We start from the raw sequence: 22,500 nt of genomic DNA, 5'->3' as shown, positions 1-22,500 counted from the left end.
GCCACGTGTAGACCTGATGGCTTCTTGCAGGTTGTATGTCCGTACGCTTTCAGATTAATCAGAAATTTTTTTTTTTATCATTTTTGCTCTTTCATTCCTGCTCAAAAAAAATGCAAAAAAAAAAGTCCCCTCTCTCCCCCTTCCGGAAATAGCCCTCGAGGTGCAGCAGACACAAACGTGGGTTCCCAGCTCCCACCAACCAATATCTGCAATACTCGCTGCTTCAGACCTAATTTCATCTCATTCGATCACCGTCCCCGCGCCTTTATGCCTCGCCGCCAGCCCCCAGCCACGCGCCGAACCGGGAGGCGAGGCAGGCACCCGCGGCCGAGGCACAGCAATAGAACCCCCGGAAGGAAGAAAATGAGCGCCGATGCCTGACAAAAGCCATCCAATCGAGGTCAGTTGAGGGACTTCGCAGCATTGGAAGAAGTAAAGCTCCGCCACAAAACAGAAAGCGTCGCATGAACGAGACCAGCTGAGAAACTTAACACCACACTCCAGAATAATGGTAATAACAAGGCGCCGCTGCCGAACAAAAAACTCATTAATTCTAGGCCAGTTGAGGGACTTCTGTCGCACTGGAAGAAATAAAGCGGCGCCACAGAAGAAAAGGCTTCTCATAAACAAGACCAGCTTGGAAACTTAATAATAACAAGACGCCGCTGCCGAACAAAACACCCATCAAATCCAAGCCAGCTGAGGGATTTCCGCCGCATTGGAAGAAATAAAGCGCCGCCACAGAATAAAAGGCTTTGCATAAACAAGATCAGCTGAGGAACTTAAGGCCACACTCCGGAATTACGATAATAACAAAAATGCAGCAAAGAAACACAGCCAGTTGACTCCTCCGCCACAGGCCAGATGAAGCAGTGACCCGTTACTACCGCCGCTCCATTACTGTACACTCTGACATGCTTTACACAGGAACAGCCGCCACCCAAGGACTCAGCGCGGCGTGAGTCACGATGCAAGACTCCATCCCTCGTACAGGAAGCAAGATACAAGGAGGGAGCGGAGGAGGACAGGGTGAAGAAAACAGGATATTAGTAAGTGATTGTTCTCTTGTGTCGCGACCCAAGGATGGAAGCAGAGGTGGATGGGTTCAGCTGGCAAGTGCAGAGGAGCGGTTGTTGTGAAAATGAGTCCGTTCTTACAAGCGGCGGTAGAGATTTAAAGAAACGAAATATAATTGGAATTATGAATCACCTCCACTCACAGCCACCATCCACCACATCCACACACCCATTAGTCCACCTCGCACACCCAATACACCCACTATGCCATCTAGTCACGCCACACTCAGCCACCTCCACGACCCAGCCACTTCGCCACCAAGACACAGCCAGCATTCCACAAACATTCTCAAACACTCTACACGCAGGAACAAGAGCAAGAACCAGAACATGTGTCACGAATGTGCTCTTACAACAGAATAGAGAATTAAAGAAACGATGTGCTAGTGGAGTCATCAGTCACTTGTCCACCCCACACACCCACCACCTCTTAAAAACCCGCACTTAGCCGCAACAATGACTGGTGGATATAAGTAATCATGTTCTGTACGGGGGCTGCCACGTGTAGGTCTGATGGCTTGCTGCAGCTTCCCATATTTTTACTTTTTTTTTTTTTTAATGTTCTTATGCAAAACACAACCAGGCGAGTGACAAACATTCCACATCCCAGACACAAGAGCCAGGCTTTGAACGCGCGTCACACAGCGGCGGTAGGGAGAACCCTCATGCCTGTCTGGAGCACTGCTGTAAACCAAGAAACGCCAAGAACAGATGAAGCACGAACGAAAAAGGAAGAATATAAGAGAAGAATGGCAGAAGGAAGTAAGAAAATAGAAAGAATAAATGAGAGAGGAAGAATATAAACATGAAAGCAGGTACCATGACTACAAGAAGTTATCACTGCCCTGACAGATGAGGAACAAGACGTGACCACCGAAGAGAACAAGATGGGCTGAGTCAGAACAAGACTAACACAGCCGGAGAGAAGCACAAGATTACAAGAAGAGACACCCAGGTGGCCATCACAAAATTAACGGGCAAGGGAAGCAGAAGTGTACTTACAAGATCGTGCAACAAATAGGCATGTCTGTACAAAGATGACGCTGGCAAGTGGTGTAGTCAAGATGGCAAAGTTGAATGGAGGTTTGCTTACTGCACGAGGAGCGAGACGTAAGACGCAAGGCTGCTCATGAAAGTTGAGGTATAATATATAAACTTTCCCAAAAGAGAGAGAGAGAGAGAGAGAGAGAGAGAGAGAGAGAGAGAGAGAGAGAGAGAGAGAGAGAGAGAGAGAGAGAGAGAGAGAGAATATCAACATTTCTTTCATTTGCTTTAGAAGTGAAAGAAAATTGTTGATTTTTTGCAATATAATTATATATTGTGCAAACAATTATATATTGTTTTAATTAGTAGCAGAGAGAGAGAGAGAGAGAGAGAGAGACTGACTGACTCATCGCTTACTGTTAATTCATGAAGAAAGATTTGAGTGAAGGAGGATTATAATGTCCTAGAGAGAGAGAAAGAGAGAGAGAGAGAGAGAGAGAGAGAGAGAGAGAGAGAGAGAGAGAGAGAGAGAGAGAGAGAGAGAGAGAGAGAGTAATGGCGGTGTTGAAGGTAATGACAAGAGGGGAATGCCATATCAGTGATTAACCTTCAATTTATAACCTCCATCTTTCCTCCTCTTCCTTCATTCATTCGTCTTTCCCTCTTATTTCCCTCATTTGGTTCCCCTCCTATTAATTTGTTCTTTCTCTTCCCCATTGTTCCTTATTTTTTTCCTTCCTTGGTGATTTATTGATTTTTTTTTTATTTCCTCTCCTCTGTCTATATTTCTCTACATAACTACCCACTTCTCTGTTTAGTCTCTCTCTCTCTCTCTCTCTCTCTCTCTCTCTCTCTCTCTCTCTCTCTCTCTCTCTCTCTCTCTCTCTCTCTCTCTCTCTCTCTCTCTCTCTCTTTTGCGCTGCGGTACATTGCTTGCTTGGCTTGTGAGAGAAAAGCTCAACAGTTCGGGGTTGGGTCACGCCAGGTGTTCGGTGGGAGAGATAGAGCTTTCTCGTGACCCTAGCCGACGCCATATGACCTCCCTGCTGCGGCGCCATACCTCTGCGAACGATAAGTCTCAGGAGCTTGGTAGTGATTGAGTGCCTGACCCCAACACGAAGGAACACAAAGGAAGGATGGATAGCTATAGGTGTCTTGTTGTCCGTCATTTTATTTTGGTTTCTTTATAATGCCAGTTATGTAAATTTGTGTCCGCTAACTGACAGTCTTCAGCCTCTCTCACATCGCCGCAGTGTTGCAAGTCTCGCTGTCTTCTGCCGCTACTTTCACGCTCACTGCTCTTCTGATCGTGCTGACTGCATCATGATAGACAATAATGAGGAGTGCTGATGCTGATGTTGATGGTGATAGTGGTGATTGTGATGGTGATGATGATGATGATGATGGAAAAGGTGATTTTTGTCCAAGTTGGAGCATTGAGGTTGATGATAATAATGATGATGATGATGATGATAATAATAATGATAATAATAATATAATAATAATGATAATAATGATAATGACAATGATGGTGATGATGATGATATGAAGGAGGGATGTGTTTCAAGTAGGAGCATGGATGACGATGATTGATGCTGATGATGATGATAGTAATGATGATGATGAGGAAGAGGAGGAGGAGAGCTGTATCTTCATGTATGATAATGATGATGATAGTGATGCTGATAATGATGATAATAATGATGATAATGATGATAATGATGGTGATGATGATGATGACGCAGTGGCAGGGCAGTCAACGTTTACTAGTGTCATATAATTGCGATGGTTCCAGTGACTCGCTGGCCAAGCATCACGGGCAGGCGGAGTGAGGACAGAGAGCAGAGTGACCAGCTACATACAAGGAAGCTGCAACATCCCATACGAGAAGAGATTAAAGCTTCTACATTGACATTCGTTGCAGCAGCGTGAACTGAGAAGGGGTGGGACAGAAGCATTTAAGCCTTTCACTGATGTTTAACGTGTTTTCATAATCACAAACCGCTCTTAGGCATCCTTTGTTGTTCTCCAGCCACCTCTGATCCTAATGCTAGCTAAACACTGGGCAATCTTCTCCCTTCACTCCCTACCCTTGTTGTTCTCCAGCCACCTCTGATCCTAATGCTAGCTAAACACTGGGCAATCTTCTTCCTTCACTCCCTACTCTTGTTGTTCTCCAGCCACCTCTGATCCTAATGCTAAGTAAACACTGGGTAATCTGTTCCCTTCACTCCCTACTCTTTCCTGTGGGTGCTCTAAAAGGTTGTATACAGCGCCTTTAGTGTTGTGCATCGCTACATGTCTCAGTGAAAGGGTTAAGTGGCATAAGAGACATAACAAGGGTGATGTAGGCAAGATTCTCGGGATTGGAACTAACTCAGGCTTGATGAAGGTAGATTTCTTATACAAAAACATATGAATAAATTGGTTCTTAGAGTGGTAGATGACTGGAATAGACTCAATAAACAGATTGCTAGTTCCGAGTCAATAAGGAGTTTTGTAAATAAGATAAATGTGTGGATGAGGATGACAGGTGGATGTAGGCAGGTATGTTTCATTCTTAAGGATACATGGAAAAAGGGAAGCTGCAAGAAGCCGTCACGTCTTTGTTTCGAGTTTCTGTTACCTACCTATGTCCACCTGTCATCCTCATCTATATTTCTTTAACCTTCTTTTAAAGCTCCCTAATGACTCGGCACTAACAACCGTCTATTCCATTCATCTACCACTCTGTTAGAGAACCAAGTCTTTTGTATCTCTTTATGCAGGGACTGACACGTGTGACCTGCTGGCTTCTCGCAGCTTCCCTTATGCTCTTACTACTTTCTTCCAGCACTGAATAGAACTGTGTGATGTCTGCAGGTCTTTGATTAGTGAAGAACTCTAAAATACAAGTCAAAAGATTATAGAGAATTTTTTTATAGTTTCGTAACCTAAACAGAATTGCCAATATGATACAATACAATACGATACGATACGATACAATAGAACGTCCAATCAATTGAAAAGTTTGCAAGTGAACACAACAACCTACGTAGTTCAAGGAAGACTCGGGGAGGAAGTGAGAGACAATCGACGACAGGAAAGTAATTCTATTAAAAAGTAATCATTTGGAATAAAGTGGAATATAATGGAACAGCCAACTAACAGAAAAGTCTTATAAACGGACACAACAACCTACGTAGTTCGAGGAAGACTTGAAAAAGAGAAACAGACAAGAGATGACAAGGGACCAAAGGTTCAATTAAAAGGAAAATGTAGTCAGTTAGAATACATTACAATGAAGTACAGCCAGTCAACAGTGAAAGTCTTGCACGTGAACACACCAAGCTAAGTAAATCATAAGACGAATAATCTTCCAACATAAATAAACTATAACTAACAAATAGAAAAGAAAAGTCCCGAAGGTGGACGTAATATTCGAGGAGAGAGAAACATGCAAGGGATGACGACAGAGGAAGAGCAGTGATTCTGTAACAAAAATAGTCTGGATGCAGTAAATTGGAACAATGAACTAGTTGAAACAAAAGTCTCTGAGGTTAACGTAATAAACTTCAGAGTTCGAAGAAGATGTGAGAGAGAGAAACGGACAAGAGGTGACAAGAGACGAATGATCTAAAAAAAAAAAAAAAAGTATATAGATTACAACAACTAATAGGAAAAGTCTTTGAAGTGAACATAATAATCCTTCCACTTCGAGTAAAACTTGACAAACAGGAGGGAGACAAAAGACAAAGAAAAGATAGTAGTCAGCCAGTACTTCAGTCGAGTGGTTGAAAAGAAGTTAAGGCGAAGCAGCTGATCGGAAAGGTTGTGTTGTCCTGAGGGGGAATTAGATCGGAAGCTGATGAATATTGCACAAATTGTTATCCTGTGTGTGTGTGTGTGTGTGTGTGTGTGTGTGTGTGTGTGAGTGAGTGAGTGAGAGAGAAAAAAATAAACAGACACAGAAAAATAAAGACAGACAGACAGACAGACGAAGAAAACAAAAAACAACGAAGAAACAGACTGTCATTTACACACACACACACACACACACACACACACACACACACACACACACACATGCACAAAGAGAGGATGGAGAGCAAGGTCTATATGCATTAAGAGATGGAGAGCCAGCTACCTCCGTCTTTCTATCACGTAATCATCTGCCAAGTTCAACACCTTCACTCATTTCATCAGGTAATTTGTTGTAGGAAAACACTGAATTAAAAAAAAAATGTATATTTTAGTACAGAGATAGATAAATTCATGGCTTTATTTGGAAAGACCGCGTTGTAAATAGGTAGGTTTTGGTATTATTTTTGTTATTAGTAGTGATGGTGGTGGTGGTACTAGTGGTGATAGTAGTAGTAGTAGTAGTAGTAGTAGTAGTAGTAGTAGCAGCAGCAGCAGTAAAAGAGTGATTTATTAGTGTTATCATCATCACCAGGATAATCATGATCACCAACACCATCGTGATCGTCATCATCATCATCATCATCATCATCATCATCATCATTATCATCATTACATAATTTGCTCATTGTCTTTCCATTCAAACAAAACTCCCTCTGCATTTAAAAAGGAATACTGTATTATTGATCACTTATCAACAAAATCAAAATTGTAATTACTGAAAAGTTTATCCATTTCCTCTAAAAAGTAATAAAAGTATCATTATTGAAAACTTCGTCCATTACGTTCCTTTAAAAAAATAGATAAATAAACTGAGAAGGTCTTTGCATATTTTTTTTTTAGTAATAGTAGTAGTAGTAGCAGTAGCAGTAGTTGTAGAAGCGGCAACAGAAGCAGTAATTGTAGTAGCAGTACGTAGTAGTAGCAATACTAATAGTTGTTGTTTGACTACTTAACTTCCAAAGTGGATCACATTCTGACTCTCTTCCCTTTTGCGGAGATCTCCATTCTTGGAGACTTAAATGTTCACCACCAGCTTTGGCTTTCCTCTCTCTTCACTGACCATCTTGGTGAACTAGCCTTCAACTTTGCTATCCTCCACGACCTAGAGCAACTGGTGCAACACCCTACTCGTATTCCTTACCGTCTTGAAGATACGCCCAACATTCTTGATCTTTTCCTAACCTCTAATCCTTCTTCTTATGCTGTCACCCTCTCTTCTCCGTTAGGCTCCTCCGATCACAATCTCATATCTGTATCTTGTCCTATCGCTCCAGTCTCTCCTCAGGATCCCCCTAAGCGGATGTGCCTTTGACGTTTTGCCTCCGCTAGTTGGGGGGATCTCAAGAGGTATTTTCCTGATTTTCCTTGGAATGACTACTGCCTTTGTGTCGGAGGTAGTAGTCTTTGTGTGCCAAGCGCATAGCAGAGTTGAGAGCGTCTGGCATGGAGGCGTACATTTCTCACTCTTTTTCTCGACCTAAACCTTCCAAATCTTTATTTAGCACAGCTTGTTGTCGTGCCATACATGATAGAGAGGTGGCCCACAAAAGATACTTGAGTCTTCCATCAACAGAATCTCATGCGCTTTACATTTCTGCCTGGAACTATGCTAGATATGTTCTCCAACTAGCCAAAAACTCTTTCATTAAAATAAAGTGTCAAAATTTTTCAAGATCTAACTTCCCTCGTGACTTCTGGCATCTAGCCAAATAACTTTCCTTCTTCTTTTTTCCCTTCTTTATTTCAACCAGATGGCACCACTGCTATTACATCTATCTCTAAAGCTGAATTCTTCGTTAAAACCTCTGTTAAAAACTCAACCTTGGATGATTCAGGGCTTGTTCCTCCCTCTCCTCCACCCTCTGACTACTTCATGCTACTTATTAAAATTCTTCGCAATGATGTTTTCAATGCCCTCCCTGGCCTAAATCCAAGGAAGGCTTATGGATCTGATGAGGTACCTCCTATTGTTCCCCGAAATTGCACCTCCATGCTTACAGCTTGTCTTGTCAAACTCTTTCAACTCTGTTTGTCAACATTTACTTTACCTTCTTGCTGAAATTTTGCCCACATTCAGCCTGTTCCTAAAAAGGGTGACCGTTCTAATCCTTCAAACTACCGTCCTATTGCTTTAATTTCCTGCCTATCTAAAGTTTTTTTAATCTATCCTCAACAGGAAGATTCTTGAACATCCATCACTTCACAACCTTCTATCTGATCGCCAGTATGGGTTCCATCAAGGCCATCTCGCTTTCCTTACTGAGTCTTGGTCATCCTCTTTCAGAGATTTTAGTGAAACTTTTGCTGTTGCCTTGGACATATCAAAAGCTTTTGAGAGAGACTGGCACAAAGCTTTGATTTCCAAACTACCCTCCTACGGCTTCTATCCTTCTCTCTGTAACTTCATCTCAAGTTTCCTTTCTGACCGTTCTATTGCTTTTGTGGTAGACGGTCACTGTTCTCCTAAATCTGTTACCAGTGGTGTTCCTCAGGGCTCTGTCCTAATGCCCAATCTCTTCTTATTATCCATTAATGATCTTCTAAACCAAACTTCTTGTCCTATCCACTCCTACGCTGATGATACCACCCTGCACTTTTCCATGTCTTTTCTTAGACGTCCAACCCTTCAGGAAGTAAACATTTCACACAAGGAAGCCACAAAATGCCTGACTTCTGATCTTTCTAAAATTTCTGATTGGGGCAGAACAAACTTGGTATTGTTCATTGCCTCAAAAACTCAATTCCTCCATCTGTCAACTCGACACAACCTTCCAGACAACTATCCCCTCTTCTTCACTGACACTAAACTGTCCTCTTCTACACTGAACATCCTCGGTCTGTCCTTTACTTATAATCTAAACTGGAAAATTCACATCTCATTTCTAGCTAAAACAGCTTCTATGAAGTTAGGCATTCTGAGACATCTCCGACAGATTTTCTCACCCTTCCAGCTGCTAACTCTGTACAAGGGCCTTATCCGTCCATGTATGGAGTATGCTTCACATGTATGGGGGAGGTTCGACTTATACCACGTTTCTAGACAGGGTGGAATCAAAAGCTTTTCGTCTCATCAACTCCTCTCCTTTAACTGACTGTCTTAAGCCTCTTTCTCATCGCCGCAATGTTGCATCCCTAGCTGTCTTCTACCGCTATTTTCATGCTAACTGCTCTTCTGATCTTGTTAACTGCATGTCCCCCCTCCTCCCGCGGCCTCGCTGCACAACACTTTCTTCTTTCTCTCACCCCTATTCTGTCCACCTCTCTAATGTAAGAGTTAACCAGTATTCTCAATCATTCATCCCTTTATCTGGTAAACTCTGGAACTCCTTGCCTGCTTCTGTATTTCCACCTTCCTATGACTTCGATTCCTTCAAGAGGGAGGTTTCAAGACACTTATCCTTCAATTATTGACTGCTGCTTTGGACGCTGTTCAGTGACCGACATCTTAGTGAGCTTTTCTTTTATTGGATTTTTGTTGCCCTTGGCCGGTGCCCCTCCTACATAAAAAAAAAATGATAGTACGAGTAATAGTAGTAATAATAGTAACAGTAATAGTAGTAATAGTAGTAGTAGTGGTTGTAGTAGTGGTAGTAGTAGTGGTGGTAGTAGTAGTAGCGGTGGTGGTGATGGTGCTGGTGGTGGTGGTGGTAGTAATAGTAATAATAATAGTAATTCTAGTATTTGTTGTTGTAGTAGTAGTAGTAGTAGTAGTAGTAGTAGTAGTAGTAGTAATAGTAATAGTAGTACTTATTGTTGTATAATCATTATAGCTGGTACTATTATTTATATCATTATTATTACTATTATTATTATTATTATTATTATTATTATTATTATTATTATTATTATTATTATTATTATTGTTATTACTATCATTATCATTATTATTATTACAACTATTATCATCACCACGATCACCATCACCACCACCACCACCACCACCACCATCATGTTCGCGCCCCGTCATCGCCTCCTCCCGGCCATTGTTCGTGACGCAGGAGGCCTTTTGTGCTGTGACGCGTCCCTGCTCCCCCTCCCTCACCTCCAGCCTTGTCCTGCTGCTCTGTTTTTTCTTTCTAATCAGGGTAAAGCGAGGAGATGGTGGTGGTAGTGGTGGTAGTGGTGGTGGTGGTGGTGGTAGTGGTGACTGTGGTGGAGGTGGTGGTGGTGGACTGAGTGGGTGGAAAGTAGAGATGGAACAGGAGGAGGAGGAGGAGGAAGAAGAGGCAGGAAGAATAGGAGGATGGAAAGTAGAGGAAGAGGAAGACAAACATAGAGAAAAGATAAGACGGAGGAGAAACAGGAGAAGGAAGAGGAGGAGGAGGAGGAGGAGGAGGAGAGGAAAAATGGGGATGAAAAGCAAGGAGGGTGGCGGTGATGGTCGTGGTAGAGAAGGAAAAAGAAGAAGAGGAGGAGGAGAAGAAAATTACTGAATGGGTAGAAAGAAAACTAATAATCTGTATTTGCTTTTCATTTGCTATTTAAGTTTGCGAGGAAGAAGAAGAGGAGGAGGAGGAGGAGGAGGAGGAGGAGGAGGAGGAGGAGGAGGATAAAGAGGAGGAGGAAGAGGAAAAAGAGGAGGAGGAGGAAGAGAAGGAGGAGGAGGAAGAGGAGTTTAAGGAAGAAAAGTAATCAAAAGATAGAGAGATAGAGAGAGAGAGAGAGAGAGAGAGAGAGAGAGAGAGAGAGAGAGAGAGAGAGAGAGAGAGAGAGAGAGAGACTAATGTGCATGTTTGCCAATATATCTGTACCCTGGAAAGAAGGAAAAAAAGTTTAAAATGTCAAGTTTTCAGTGTTGAGTTTGCCTTGTAATATAATTCCAATACACGCACGAGAAATGGTTGATGCCGGAACGTTCTGTCTTATCTAGTGTATTTCTTTGTTACACACGTCCCTTATGCCACTTAAACCTTTCCCCCCCCCCCTGTTTCACACACCTTCCCTCAGGCACTAACCACTCTGAGACGTTTCTTCTTATTCTGCAGCCACCTCCAGACGTTACAGGGATTAGAAATTGCAAACCTTTCTTTCTTTCTTTCTTTTTTTCTTTTTTTTTCATCGACCTCTTTGTTGTACGTACTTGTAAAGATTTCTGATATATTTGTTGCTGGTGTGAATTGTTGCTTAGGGTGGTGAAAGTTTTAAACACCTCCATCGCATCGACTCTTGCTCTACGTCTCAGTTATAAGAAAAATAAATAAATAAAATAAATGGGAGTGTACAATTATCTGTTCGTTACAAGAAGTTTTAGTCTTGAAAAGTTTAATGTTGATATACGTGTTGTTACCAGAACCAGTAAAAGAAGAAAAGAAGAAAGCAAAAGAAAAAATAAATAATAAAGAATTCAAGTTCTGCGAAGGTTCTGAATGTTACCAAGGCAGCGAAAGTATTAAAGAAAACCCGAACATATTTGTAGCCTTGAAGTTAATGGTGCTGTACAAGATATTACCAGAACCTTAAAAAAATTTGAAAAAAAAAAAAATCAAGAATCCTAGTTTTGCGAGAGCCCCAAATGTTAGCAACGAAGAATTATGATAGTAAAGCTCCCCAAGAAATGGCCCACTACAGCTGTGGCCTTAGCAAAGTTAATGGTGCTATACGTGTTATTGCCGGAACCGAGAGAAAGAAGAAAAGAAAACGGCGATAAATAGAGGATCTTACTTTTCCGATGGCTCTGACTCTTAGCAAAGCCGTCAAAATCTTCAAGAAATACCCCAATACAGCTGTGGCCTCAGGAAAGTTAATGGTTCTTTACGAGACATTACCAGAACCTTACAAAAGCAGCAAAGAAAATCAAGAATCCTAGTTTTGCAAGGGCTCCGAATGTTACAAAAAGACTATAACACGAAAATCTATAAGAAAATTCCCAAATACAACTACAACCTTAGCAAAGTAAATAGTGCTTCGGCAGATATTACCAGAACCGTGTAAGGAAGAAAAGAAACCACTAAAATATAAAGAATCCTAGTTTTGCGAGGGCTCTCAGACGCAAAATTCCCGTCACGTAAGAAAGGACCAGGTGTGTCCGAGCCTGGCGCCCCACACCTGCCCCGCGCCTCACGGCTGCAGGGGGGGGGGAGGGGGAGGCAGGTGTGTTGTGAGAGCCGCCCTAAAGTCTCGTGGCAAAACTGCAAGGAATAGTTAAGAAATGTTTATCCTTTAAATATACGATGAGATCCGGGAAGGTGCAGCGAGGGATTCAGACAAGTGCAGCGAGAAGAGCAGTTGGCGTTTTCATGTCCGTGAATTTTAAAGTTAACGAGATGTTATTATATAATTTTAATTGAATTCGTGAGGCGTGTTCGTTCATGACTCTGTGATTATTTGTGTACATTTCTGTCTGTTTGCTTGCTTATTACACTCCTGTCTCTTTATGATCATGCTGTAATGAGATGAGTTAATAAAGCGTGTGTTTTTCGTATTTATTTACTTGTTTATTCTATTTCTTACACTTTGACACTTTATTAACGAATATGTAGTGAGTCTATTTAGTCACACAAATTAAACCCATTTCCTTTCCTTTTTTTTTTTTTTCTTTTATTTCATTTATAATTTCACGAATATATTGCGTGTCAATTTAAAAAAAGGATGTAGTTTTCTTTTTCTCATTTCTTCGTATGTACACTATTTACGAATATATATTGTTAAGTGGATTAATGAAGACTGTTTCCCTGATGTACATACCAAAGAAGGAGAGTTGGGTAGTGAGGGCAAACAAGAAGAGTTGGCTAATGAGGGTAAGAGTCACGTGGGGTCTTGAGTCACACAGAACATTATACAGATATTGTTCAGCACCGCAGTGAGAGGATAAGATGGTGTAGGGCGTGGTGTGTGCTGCAGGCTGTGGCGTGAAGGTGGCCCGTTACCATGGTTGTTGTTGTTGTTGTTGTTGTTGTTGTTGTTGTTGTTGTTGTTGTGTCAAGGGCGGGGGTTGTATTTAAAGTTTTTTTCATTAGTATTACATTTTTTTTCTTTTGATATTGAAGTTCAGTTTGATTATTATCATTATTAAGTTGGATGGTGATTTTGTTACCATGCTTACTTTGTTTCCTTTTCTTTTTCAACTTTGGTTGTTAAAATTAATGGTAGCTGCCACCATTAGGCCTAATATATATATATATATATATATATATATATATATATATATATATATATATATATATATATATATATATATATATATATATATATATATATATATATATATATATATATTAAAGCTTCATATTGTTTTTATTTATTTTTTTTATTTGTGAATACACAATAGATTATTGTGTTACCTCGGAGTTGTGGGACCCCTAGACTAGGAAAAGTGACAATGCCCGTAATCAGTTCATGAGAAAAATTTTAAATGAATAATTTACAAAAAGTTAATGTGTGTGCCCTGGCTTATCTTGACTTCCAGCATTAAACACCGTAAAGTAGTGTGGTGTTGCATCAAAATATGCTGTGTGTCACTGCTGTGTTGTCTAATACTTAATCCAAAAAACATCTACCTATCCAATCTAAATTTAAGTTTACATCTTGGAATTTTATCCCAAAAAAAATAAATAGATAACTGGCCAAGGAATTTACATGTTCTTTGTGTCGCCCAAGCAGTCTGTTTAGCGTCTGAGCCCTGCAGTTACCGCCAGACCTTATATAGGGCCGCCTTCCTTACAAAGCAGATCCCTCTGCCATGATTTTTTTTTTTTTCAATGTCCCTAAAAGTTTAGGGACATTGGACTCTGCTCTCATATTGCTCCTGAACATCTTAACTAATGGTCCCACGCACTGCCAGGCCCTAACACTGTCCATTTAACAAATTTAGATTTCAAACGTTATTCTCATAATTCATTCATAACTACTCAGTTACCTTCCCTACAAGTTTGCACTTAATTCATGGCATCTTGTGAAAGGGATTCTTTTTATCTGACGTGTTTAACAAAAGCTGAGGTCACTGGTTCTCCAGTTCTCACACAGTACTGGCGTTAGCGGGAAAAGACGTATTCTTCCGCACCAAGCCAAGTTCTCATCTCAGATTTGTTAATTTCTAGATTATAGTTTCATTTAATGTCCTTGTCCTAAATTCTTACTGATCTCGAAAATATATACAAAGTTTTATTTCCGAATATGAAATGAAAATACTCATTTTAGAGACGTCGTTCCTTTAAGTTAATCTTGACTAAATAATTGTACATGATCATTATTGATTGGTGTTATCTTCTGTTTTCCGTCTTTATAGTTTTCTTAACTTTTGTCCCATAACAGTTGTTGCTGTATTAGTAGTAGTAGTAGTAGTAGTAGTAGTAGTAGTAGTAGTAGTAGTAGTAGTAGCAGTAGTAGTAGTAGTAGTAGTAGTAGTAGCTGTTTTCTTCCTCTCTCCCTCCTCCTTCCTTCCTTCCCTCCCTCCCTTCCTCCCTCCCATTCTAATCATCACTATTCTTGCGTGGTTGAGTGTGGCGTGTGTGGTGAGAACTTGCATAAGAGTGTAGTGAGTGGCACACACACACACACACACACACACACACCAGTTATCAGCAGTACACGTGTAGACAGGTTGCCTCGTGTCTGAGTCTTGAAACCTCTCATTCTTTCTTTCTTCCCGGCGTCCTCTCCGCCTCTCCGCCTCTCCACTCAGCCCCTCCACTCGGCCCTCCATTACTGGGAATCCTGCTCCATGGACACCGCTTTTACCGTAAGGAAGGTAAAAATACACACAAAAGGGGTGAGAAAAAAATAAAATCGTATATGGTTCTCAGCTCCTCCGGTCCGGACTCGGTAATTGGGGTGTCTGGGAGGGCGAGGGCCGGGCAGGTGGGCTGGTGGGCTGGTGGGCTGCCTAGAGCGCTCTTCGTTTATTTTTTGATCCTCAAGTCTGGTGCTAAGTGGAGGGCAGGGCTTGCTGGTCAGACGCACGTACAAATATACACGTACTTGTTTGCTTGCTTGCGTACGTACACGTCCATGTTTACTCCGCATATCTCTCTCTCTCTCTCTCTCTCTCTCTCTCTCTCTCTCTCTCTCTCTCTCTCTCTCTCTCTCTCTCTCTCTCTCTCTCTCTCTCTCTCTCTCTCTCTCTCTCTCTCTCTCGACACACACACACACACTATAGACATGTAGGCAGTACCACACGAGCATCACTTCCACCCTGAATACAACAGCCACGTAAATCACACAAATACAAACTGGAAGTGAATATTGAGGCAGGCGGTGTTTGGTCACCGCTGCTGCACGTGACGCTGCTGACAGATACTCGAGGAAAGGAGCAACTCTTTAAGCAACAGTTTTCTTTCTTTTCTTTCTTTTTTCTTAGCCCGAAACTTAACAGGTCGTAGCTTAAGTGCTCATATTTAGTAAATCACACTTCCTTCCAAATGCATAATTTCATTTTAATAATCTTTTGCTAGTCACGTATTAATGGAGCAAATACTTAGACCCGTATTCAGAAACTCTTTGCTCTCCCATCGCGACTATTTTGAAAGGCCACAGAGATTCTTGGGCAGGTGTTTTTCCTGTCAATTATGTAGAAATCTTGATACACTGTCACTAGGATCATAGAAACACCTTTAAAACCTGTGTAATTTCAACTAAAGTCTTTTGAAAGTAGTGAAGATATGGCGGAAAAGTGTTTCAAAATGTGGGCCTCAGTGCGTGGAGCGAGAAGAACAGGAGCGAGACTTCCACGCGATAGAGTTAGTATTCACAGCACGGCATTAAAACCACAGCACATGTCTGCCCATATTCTGAAACACTTGTGCGTCGCCGCGCCGACTACTTTCAAATGGCTCTGGATGAAGTTACACGGGTTTTAAGAGTGTTTTTTTTACGGTTCTAGTAACAGATTAACACGATTTCTACGTTTTAAACAAGGGAAACACTCTTGTGAACCCGGCTAGTCACCTCTGTGGCCTTTGAAAACAGTGGTGATGAGAGAGCAAAGCGTTTCAGAACACAGGCCTCTGTCTTGCTAATACAAAGACCGTCGTCCTGTCCCGCTGTGCGGAAGTGTACCTTGTGCTCAACACCCGTCTGTTATCTTTGCTCAGACTCGTGTATGAAAGGCTCTGTGGCGCTGATATCCCAACCACAGCAAGCACGATCATCAGCTGTCATTAACCCTTAACTTGAAATATTACCTGTTCCAGGTAATATTTCAGTGAGAAATGTTCACCATTAACTCTTTTATTGGGTAAAGCAGGTCGGCCCTTCACCATGAGCATCGTCGCATCGGAGGTAAAGAGCCGACATACTTTGACCAATGAATGAGTTAATAGTGACCATTTTTCACTGGAATATTACTTGGAACAGCGCGGGTCATTCTTTTCTCAACATTACTAAAAGAAACGCGTAATTTGCAGTATTTACTTCAAAAAGTAAAACTGCAGATGACATGTCCATCCCGTGCGGAACTGTGCGAGTCGCAGGCTTTCAAACATTCAATGAATAATAGATTATAAGACTAGTGACGATGCGTTACATACACTCATAAGAACGTAAGAAACAAGGGAAGCTGCAAGAAGCCATCAGGCCTACACGTGGCAGTCCCTGTATGAATCATGCCTACCTATTTCCACCTATCATCCCCATCCATAAATCTGTCTAATCTTCTCTTAAAGCTCCCTAAAGACTCAGCACTAACAACTTGATTACTGGGTTCGTTCCATTCATCTACCACTCTATTTGAGAACCAATTTTTTTTTATCTCTTTTTAAACCTAAATTTTTCAAGCTTGAACCCGTTATTTCTTGTTCTATCCTGGTTACTGGTCCTAAGAATTTTACTTCCGTTCACCTTATAACACTTAAAGACTTCTATCAGTTCCTCTTAACCTACGTCTCCCTCAAGAATGTAAATTTAACACCTTCAGTCTCGCTTCGTAAGGAATACTCCTCATCCCCTGTATCCTTTTAGTCATTCTCCTCTGTACTGATTCTAATAGACCTATATCCATCCTGTAATGTGGTGAGCAGAACTGCACAGCGTAGTCTACATGAGGTCTGACCAGCGCCAAATATAACTTTAATATTACTTCCGGCCTTCTACTTTTAACACTCCTAAAAATAAATCCTAATATCCTATTTGTCCCGTTTCTGGCCTCTATGCATTGCTTTCTTAGACGGAGTTCAGAGCTAACTATGACTTCTAAATCTTTTTCGTACCCTGAACCTACCAGAGCTCCATTGTTTACTGTGTACCTACTGTGTTGTTTTCCTCTACCTACGCTAAGTATTTTGCACTTGTTGATATTAAACTGCATTTGCCATCTTTGTGTCCATTCGTTCATCCTATCCAAATCTGCCTGCAAGGCGACGGCATCCGATTCTGACCTAATTAATCTACCTATCTTTGTGTTATCCGCAAATTTACTAACATCACTCATAATGGCAGGTGATGGTCGTGCTTGCTCTGGCTGGGATATCAGCGCCATAGACTCGTTCATGCACGAGTCTGAGCAAAGACATCAGAGGCGTGTGGAGCACAGGGTACACTCCCGCACCGCGGGACACTTTTGCACGCGACAGCGTCTCTCTCCGCGACGCGCCAGCCGCTATATGCAAAGCACTCCCACTCTTGATGAGCTTGAGAAGGCCCAGCGCTTGTCTTCTTCTTAAAATGCATGGAATAAAGCAGTGAATGGCTTAGGACTCTCCAGACGCGCCTCCTTCACATGCTGGTTCTCATAATATCCCATTCTTCGTTAATTTTTCACGGAAGCAATTTTGATTCAACAGATTACATTATTTGGTTTCGTGTTCTGTGTTCTGATACGTCTCTCTCTCTCTCTCTCTCTCTCTCTCTCTCTCTCTCTCTCTCTCTCTCTCTCTCTCTCTCTCTCTCTCTCTCTCTCTCTCAAGGACTATAATTATTTTTAAATGCCAGAGAGGTGATTAATGTGATTTTCATGCATGTTTTCTCGTTGACGATGCAGAATCCCTAATTGAAGTATCACAAAAACACCCTCGAGAATTGGAGTAAGTGCTCCCAACATGTCATTCCCTGTTATGAAGAGGCAGGAAAGTATGTGTGAGTCAGTTTTAAGTGTTAAGTCTTAAGCACCTCTTCACGTACTGACTCTCATAACACCTTCCTTGTTTCCTTTTTCAGTGATGCAATTCTAGTTCAACAATTCACGTCATTTGGTTTCGTTTTCCGTGGTTTTGAAAAGTGTTGCTCTCTCCCAGGGACTGTTTTCAAATGCCAAAGAGAGTATTAGTTTCATTTCCATGGATGTTTTCTCGTTGACGATGCAAAATCCCTTGTTGAAATGTCACTAAAATCAAGAAAACAGCCTTGAAATTAATGTAAGTGCTGCTGCCGTGTCCTTCCCTATTGTACTCGTAAAGCAGCGGAAAAGTATGTGTGTGTTTGGGAGTCGGTTGTAAGTCTTGAGGTTGCCTTAGATTGTTATGCTTTCTTATGAACTGATTAATTGATTGCTTGACTAACTCACTGATTAACTCATTAAAAGCCCCGCAGCACCAGGGTCATATGGCGCCGCTGTTCCCTCAAAGAAATGAAAGAAGATATTTCACGTAGACAGAAGGAAGTAGTTGACGTACAGTAGGAAGAAGCCAAGACGAGTACAGAAATAGTTTTGCAAAGAAGGAAAATTTTACGTGGGAAGAAAAAAGACAGTTTAACCAACAAGAGGGGAAAATTGTTTACTTAGGGAGAAGGAAATATACTTTAGATAGAAGGATAGCGAATGAAAGAAAAAAGAAAGAAAAACAATGTATTTATTGGAAGAAGGGGAAATGTTTACACTGCAGGCAGTAAATATAGTTTACTTAGAAAAGAAAATACAGTTAACGCAGGAAAGGCAGAACACAAAAGAGAACAGAAGGAAAAAGAAAAACGTACAGAGAGAAAGAGAGAAAGAGAGAGGAGGGAGGGAAACAACATGAGAAACAGTCCAGCCAGCAAGAATAAAAACCCTGCACAAGACGATGGTGCTTCAGTGTTCATTCGTGAAGCAAGCGTGGCGGTGAAAAGGTGGCCACGTCTTGGGGTGACGAACAAAGGCTGCGTAATGAAAGGTAAGCACTGGAGGTGGGGGAGGAAGGCACACTTACCACCTGCTGGGAACACCACTCAGGGTAAACAGGGCTCAACATGCACGTGTGTGTGTGTGTGTGTGTGTGTGTGTGTGTGTGTGTGTGTGTGTGTGTGTGTGTGTGTGTGGAAGGTTTCTGTTGGAGTAGTAGTAGTAGTAGTAGTAGTAGTAGTAGTAGTAGTAGTAGTAGTAGTAGTAGTAATAATAGTAGTGGTAGCAGCAGCACCAATAACGTACAATATAATGTTATATGTATATATATATATATATATATATATATATATATATATATATATATATATATATATATATATATATATATATATATTGTACATTACTGTTGCTGCTGCTACCACTACTACTACTACTACTACTACTACTACTACTACTACTACTGCCATCACTACTACCACCACCACAACCATTACTACTACTACTACTACTACCACCACCACCACCACCACCACTATTACTACTACTACCACTACTATTACTACTACTGGTACTACTACCATGACTACCGCCTCTATTATATACTTTCATTTCAAACACTAGGTCATGTCTGGGTGTGGCCTGGTCCCTCTGCCTGCTTCAGTCTTCACACCGCGAGGCAGATAATCTTGTAGGTGATTTTTTTTATGCAAGAGAGAATCTGAGCAAGGCCAACAAAATGCTAAAATAATGAAAAAGGAGGGCCCACTCAAGCTGCCAGTCCCTAAAGAATCCAGAGAAATATCCAGAGGTTATGAGATGAAGCGTCTTGAAACCTCCCTCTTGAAGGAGTTCAAGTCAAGGTTACCAGAAAAGACAGAAGCGGGCAGGGAGTTCCACAGTTTGCAGTGAAGGGAATCAATGATTGAGAAAACTGGTCGGCTCTTGCATCAGAGAGGTGATCAGAATAGTGGTAAGAGAAAGTAGAAAACGTAGTTCAGCGAGGCTGCAGGAGGAGGGGAGGCAGGCAGTTAGCAAGATCAGAAGAGCAGTTGTTGTGAAAGAGACGATGGAAGACAGCAAGAGGTGCAACACTGCAGCGAAGAGAGAGAGAGGCTGAAGACAGTCAAAAGAAAAAAGTTGGTACGACAATCTGTCAACCTTTATAGCGCAAGACAGAACACGTAACTTTGTAAGCGTGTGGTGTTAGTAGCCTGAATAAACTCATTGGTGTAAATCTTGGGTGTGGGCAGGGTGGTGTTAAAAACACGTAGATCTGTAGACCTCAAGGTAGGTTGTGTCTTGGTCCCCATTGTCTTCCTCTCAGGACCAACAGTTTGGCTATGTTGCACTGTGTGTGAGGAGGAGGCAGAGACTAATCTGATGCCTGCACTCTTGGAAATCCGTCGATGTCGACGACGACGTCTTGGCGCAGCGAAGACACCTCCGCAATGAATTAATCAAGGAGGAAAGGCGGGTGCTGCAGCGCCTGCCGGAGCATCCATCTATGAATGATCGCCACCACTGGTTTTGAGATCAGAGTTTTCCTTATCCTAGGTGGACTGTTCTGTCAGAACTGAAGACCTCCACCAACTCTTGTGTGTGTTTTGGCGAGAACTGAGACCAATTTCACGCCACACACCGGGACACCGAGACCACAGCCACCCTCGCCTCGCACACACACACACACACACACACACACACGCACGCACGCACGCACGCACGCACGCACGCACGCACACACACACACACACACACACACACACACACACACACACACACACACACACACACACACACACACACACACACACACACGCACGCACGCACGCACGCACGCACACACACACACACACACACACACACACACACACACACACACTTCCTGAATAACAATTTGTGCAATATTCATCAATTACCGATCTAATTCCCTCTCAAGACGACAACACCTTCCAAGTCAGCTGCCTCGCCTAAACTTCTCTTAACTCACTCGTGTCGAAGTACTGGCTGACTATCATCTTTTCTCTCTGTCTCTTGTCTCTCTCCTGTTTGCCAAGTCTTACTCGAAGTGGGAAGATTATTACGTTCACTTCAAAGACTTTTTTTTTCCATTAGTTGGGTTCCCTAATGTATCATATTCAGACTACTATTGTTACAGAATCATTCCTCCTCCTCTGCTGTCTCTTGCCTGTTTCTCTTCCTCACTTTTTCTTGAGCTGCATAGATTACTGTGTCCAATGGCAAGATTTGTTTTCTGTTAGTTGGTTGTTCTTGTTTTGCTGTATGATCATTCCTCTTCCTCTGTCATACCTTGTCTGTTTCTCTTTCCCAGTGTTTCTCCAATTACATATGTTATTGTGTCCACTTGGGAGACTTTTCTTTCAATTAGTTGGCTGCTCTATTTCATCTTGATCTCTTGCAACTGACTACATTACTACGATCATTCCTGCTGTGTCATCTGTTGCCTCCTTCCTCCTTGTATTTGAGCTACGTGGTTTGCTGCGTCCATTTGCAACTTTTTTTCTTTCTTGATTTGATATTCTGTTCAATATTAATCTCATATTGGTGGTTCTATTTGGATCACAAAGTCGTCAAATTCTCTCTCTCTCTCTCTCTCTCTCTCTCTCTCTCTCTCTCTCTCTCTCTCTCTCTCTCTCTCTCTCTCTCTCTCTCTCTCTCTCTCTCACACACACACACACACACACACACACACACACACACACACACACACACACACACACACACACACACACACACACACACACACACACACACACACTACCTGTATTTCCCCTCAGCTTACGTACTTGTTTAAAACGTAATAATTTTCTCCTTTATCTTTCTTGACTATGTTGATGTCCAAAACTGCGGCGCAATTTCCTTCCACTTCATATTAATTCAGAAATCCACCAAACTGATTAATATATTATTCTGCTTCTGTTTATGCTAAAATGTGTTTGTTTGTTTGTCTGTTTGTTGTTTGTTTGTTTTTGTAACCAAGACGTGAGGATGATTCCGTATTGAACCAAAAAAGCAATTATAATAATAATAATAATAATAATAATAAACGGTTTATTCTTTAGGCAGTCAACAAACTGAAAATGTACATTGGGGGTGGGGAAATACTTGACATTAATCCTAAAGGTAAGTCAAATCTAGAAGAGACTATTGATTGATGGCTCGCACCATGGTGGGAATCGCACTGAGTCTGTACCGGTCCGTACGTGGCGCCTTTAGGGGCGTTATCTTATTGTGGTGTCTGGTGGCACGGGTAGGGCGAGGCGCGTCAGGCGGCAGCATGTTTCTGAGACGTGGGTGATTCAGAAGTCCCCTTCCAAACTTCTCTAGAGCCTCACTGTACCTGGTGGATAGTCTGGACAGCTTCAGGGTGTTCAGGGCTTCTTCATAGGTGGTGTATGCAGGGCCAAGGATAACCCTGCACGCCCTTTTCTGCACACTCTCCAACTGTAGCTGTTGAGTTTGTGTGAGGGAGGAGGACCACGCTGGGGAGGCGTACATGAGTTTGGGGAGGATGAAAGTAAGATACACCCCCCTTAACTCATCTGTCGG

At 41.9% G+C, this 22,500-nt stretch overlaps 1 protein-coding gene across 1 annotated transcript in view; it reads right to left on the bottom strand.

The window, feature by feature from the left end:
- Window positions 1-22,500, bottom strand: part of LOC135108955 (uncharacterized) — a 100,887-nt gene that overhangs the window by 16,962 nt on the left and 61,425 nt on the right. The gene's annotated exons all lie outside the window — the stretch shown is intronic.

The sequence above is a fragment of the Scylla paramamosain genome, chromosome 18, assembly GCF_035594125.1.
Source record: "Scylla paramamosain isolate STU-SP2022 chromosome 18, ASM3559412v1, whole genome shotgun sequence".
Classification (NCBI taxonomy): domain Eukaryota; kingdom Metazoa; phylum Arthropoda; class Malacostraca; order Decapoda; family Portunidae; genus Scylla; species Scylla paramamosain.
This window is presented reverse-complemented; position numbering and strand designations above follow the sequence as displayed.